Raw genomic sequence first — 4,858 nt, forward strand, 5'->3', positions numbered from 1 at the left:
GATGGCAACCCACTCATCTCATGTAGAGAAAAGTTCACGCACTTATATGCAGAGAAAAGTTTATTTCATGTAGAGAAAAGTTCACGCACTTTTATGCAGAGAAAAGTTTATTTCATGTAGAGAAAAGTTTATTTCATGTAGAGAAAAAGTTCACGCACTTTCATGTTGGAGAACTTACCTTTGATCCATGGTAGTTAGTCCTTGATATTTGAACCTATCGTTTTGGACCATGGTACCTCGTCAAAAGTTTGTATATGTTGGAGAACTTACCTTTGGTCCATGGTGGTTAGTCCTTGGTATTATTGAGCCCCATGTTTTTGGGCCCCTTGTATTGGTTATCTATGGTATTGATCCATGATTTTAGGAAGAAGCTTGCCTATATAAAGCAAAGGAGATCACCTGGCTAAATCATCCTGGCGAATCGAATATCTTAAGATTTGAAATATTGGGTTATTGTTTTAAAAGTTTGATCTATGAAAGTGAAGATGAAAGCGAATCTGTGAAGGGTGATCTCTCGAGCGCTGCAACTGCGGAAGTGCGGAGGCGCCACAGAAGGCGCAGTGCGGAGGCGCCATAGAAGGTGCAGTGCGGAGACGCCACAGAGGCGCCACAGAAGGCGCAGTGCGGAGGCGCCACAGAAGGCGCAGTGCTGAGGTGCCACAGAAGGCGCAGTGCGGAGGCGCCACAGAAGGCACAGCGCGGAGGCGCCACAGAAGACACAGTGCGGAGACGCCACAGAGGTGCCACAAAAGGCGCAGTGCGGAGGCGCCACAGAAGGCGCAGTGCGGAGGCGCCACAGAAGGCGCAGTGCGGAGACGCCACAGAAGGCGCAGTGCGAAGACGCCACAGAGGCGCCACAGAAGGCGCAGTGCGGAGGCGCCACAGAAGGCGCAGTGCGGAGGCGCCACAGAAGGCGCAGTGCAGAGGCAACACAGAAGGCGTAGTGCGAAGGCGCAGGTGCAGTGGTCGCGGCACCACAGAAGGCGCGGGTGCGGAGGTAGTACAGATATCCGCAGATCTATACCAGTGAAGTTGTGATCCCTGCTTAAAATTTGTTTTAACTGCCTTTGACTATTCTGCAGGGTTTTGGGTGCATAACTGATGTTTGGTTACTGGTATTTAGTTCAGATAACATCATGATTAATGACTTACCTTTATGTACTAGATCTGGTTGATAACTCTCATAATATCATTATGGATCTGGTGATTGGGTGATTCAGAAGGTTGTTTGATTATGAGCTTCAATGTTGTTGTTGGATCCAGTTTGAAAAGTAGTCCTTGAAAGAAAAAAAGTAGGGGGTTGTAGCTCCCTTCCAGGAGAGACTGGAAAACGAGAGAGAGTTGTAGCTCTCTGCAGGTTGCAGCCTGCGTACTGGTAAAGGACTGCACCAGTACAAAATCATTGTAACAGGAGTTTCTAATTTGAAAGAAGATAGAGACATATTGCAGCAGGTGGTTTTCACCCACATTGGGTTTCCACCTTATATCTGGTGTTCTTTGGTGTGACTATCTGTTTTTCTTGTTCATGCTCATTATTTTATGGTACTGATATGCAAAAATAATTCAAAGTGTAAATAAGGAAGATTTGTTAAAAGAACTTGATAATACTGATTCACCCCCCCCCTCTCAGTATTATTTTCAACAATTGGTATCAGAGCAGGTCCTTCAGAGAAGCTTGATCGCTTGAAGGAAGATCATTCATCATGAGCAACTATGAGAGGGAAGCATCAATCAGGCCACCAATTTTTGATGGGACAAACTTCAATTATTGGAAGGTAAGGGTTACTGCCTATCTTCAATCTCTTGGTACAGAAGTTTGGGATATCATAGAAACAGGCTATACTTTTCCTTCAGCTACTCCTACAGATACGGCCGAAAAGAAGAAATATGAAACAAATGCTAAAGCAGTCAATACTTTGCTGGGATGCTTATCTCAAACAGAATTCGTAAAGGTTATGCAATATAAATCCGCAAAAGAAATATGGGACAAGATTGTCTTGAGCTGCGAAGGAGATGAACAGGTAAAGCGTGCTAAACTTCAAACTCTTAGGATTCAGTATGAGAATCTCAGGATGTATAATGATGAAAGTGTGGCTAACTATTTTCTTTGGGTAGATGAGATTGTTAATTGCATGAAAAACTTGGGTGAAGAAATAAAAGAGGCTATTGTGGTTGAAAAGGTTCTAAGATCATTGTCCCCCAAATTTGAATCTAAAGTGTCTGTAATAGAAGAAAAAGAAAATCTACGAATTCTTACTATGTCTCAGCTACATGGAATACTAACTACTTATGAAATGAGAAAGGGAGGTCCATCAGACAGAAGATAAGCTTCTTTCAAGGCGTCAGGCAAAGAAGATTATTATGAAGCAAGTCACGTGCCAGAAGAAGAAGAAGAAGAATCAAATTTTGTCAGAAATCTTCAAAGGGGTTCTGGAAGATTCAGAGGTAAGTTACCTTTTAAATGCTTTGCTTGTGGAAGAGTAGGTCATTATGCTGCAAAATGTCCTTATAAGGATAAAGGAAAGGAACCTGCTAGATGGAACAAGAAACAAAGGGCAAATAAGAAAAGTTACTACACTCATGAAGATAGTGATGGTCTATCAAATAGACATGAAGATGAACAAGGTAATGACTATAAACTGTTAATGGCATTTGAAGATGATGATTATATGGATGCTATAGATGTGGATAGCCTTTATGAAGAAATTACTAGACTCAAGAGATGTGTAGAAGAAAAGAATATGATCATTGATGAAAAGGAAAAACATCTTGAAAAATTAGAAGGTGAAATTGTTGGTCTTAGAAAAGAAATTGAGAAAACAAAAGCTATTAATCTTAAGTTTGTCAAAGGATCTGAAACTTTGGATGAGATTATCAATGTACAGCGTTCTCCACTAAACAAGACAGGTCTGGGCTATAATGGAGGAACTTCTCAAGCATCCACCTCAAAAAGTTATCTTGATGCAGCAAGAAGGAATGAGCAAAAGCACAATGAAGACCATCAGGTAAAGTAGGGACGAATTGCAAACAAAGACTATCAGGGGCAATCCATCTTAAGGATGAACAAAAGCTACAACCAGCCACAGATAAAATCTTCTCAATTTGGTTCAAGAATGGATGACAATAGAAATTACAATCATTTGGCTGGAAGATTTGATAACCGCAGAAGTTTCTTCAATGGACAATGCTTTTCTTGCCATAACTTTGGTCACAAGGCAGCTCAATGTGTTGCATATAAAACAATCATGACTAGAGAAGCTCAAAAACAAAGAAGTATGACCGGGATTACAAAAAGGACCTATAACAACTTTTCGGTTCTTGAAAATGAAGTTGAATGTTCTATTTGCAATAATTTTGGTCATGAAGATTCTGAATGCAGGAGCAGGTTTCAGCAGACAAAGGAACAAGCATCAAGCACCAAAACATGGAGAATAAAGGAACCACAAACAGAAAGATGTGGGATAGCATTTTATGCAGAGGGACAAGAAAATCTATGGTACATTGACAGTGGATGTTCGAAGCATATGACAGGTGATAAAGAAAAACTTGAGTCATTTTCTGCTCTTGAAAAAGGAAATAAAGTTTCTTTTGGAAATGATACTCCTGCAACTATAAAAGGAAAAGGCATTGCTCAGTTAAAAGAAAAGGTCAAGGCTGGAAATGTTTTGTATGTTGATGGATTGAAACATAATCTTCTAAGTGTCAGCCAGATGTGTGATCAAGGAACCGAGGTGATATTTAGATCAAACGGATGTCGTGTTCGTGATCTTGATACAGGTGAAACAGTGATCAAAGGTAGAAGAACTCCAAATAATCTATACATATTTGAAGAAGGACAACAACAATTCTATCTAAGCAAGGATGATGAACACTGGTTATGGCATCGGAGGTTGGGGCATCTAAGCTTTTCACAAATAAGGAAATCATGCAAATATCAAGCAGTTCGCGATCTTCTAGATATCAAAATTCCAGACAACACCATATGCAAATCATGTCAGTTTGGAAAGCAAACCAGAACTAACTTTCCAGAGAAGGAAGGATCAGCTAGCATGCCTCTTGAGCTAGTACATACAGATGCATCTGGTCCATTCAGGAAAAGGACACCTCGAGGAGAAGAATACTTGATATTATTCATTGACGATTTCTCCAGGTTTGTCTGGTTAGGACTTATGAAGCACAAAGATGAAGCATTCGAAAAATTCAAATCCTTCAAAGCCTTGGTTGAAACTGAATCAGGATACAAAATTAAGTGCCTCAGATCCGACAGAGGTGGGGAGTTTACCTCAAATGAATTTTTCGATTTCTGTGAAGAACATGGGATAAGAAGAGAATTCTCTATAGCTAGAACTCCTCAGCAAAATGGAGTTGTGGAAAGAATGAACAGAACAGTCCAACAAATGGCTCGTGCTATGCTTGATGAGTCGGGAACTCCCGCAACTTTTTGGGGTGAAGCTGCACATGCTGCGGTTGTTATTCTCAACAAAACAAATGTCCGGGTGAACAACACTCAAACCCCTCATGAGCTCTGGTGTGGTGAGACTCCTTCGGTAAAGCACTTCAAAATCTTTGGGAGCAAATGTTATATTAAGAACACTGATGAGCAACTTGTCAAACTTGAACCTAGAGCAGATGAAGGCATTCTTCTTGGTTACTCTCCACATAGCAAAGCATACAAGTGCTACAATAAAAGACTTGGCAGAATTGTTGACAGCATTGATGTAGTGGTTGATGAGAAGGGATACATTCCTAGGCAAGTACATCATGAAGACATCGAAGAAGATGAAGGCTACCCTCAAAGACAGAATGATGAAGAAGAAGAACCTCAAGAAGAACCAGAGGAGCAGACAAGAATAGAAGA

This window comes from Pinus tabuliformis, chromosome 1_1 (genome assembly GCF_031772625.1).
Source record: "Pinus tabuliformis cultivar Carrire ecotype Pingquan chromosome 1_1, CPIR1, whole genome shotgun sequence".
NCBI lineage: Eukaryota > Viridiplantae > Streptophyta > Pinopsida > Pinales > Pinaceae > Pinus > Pinus tabuliformis.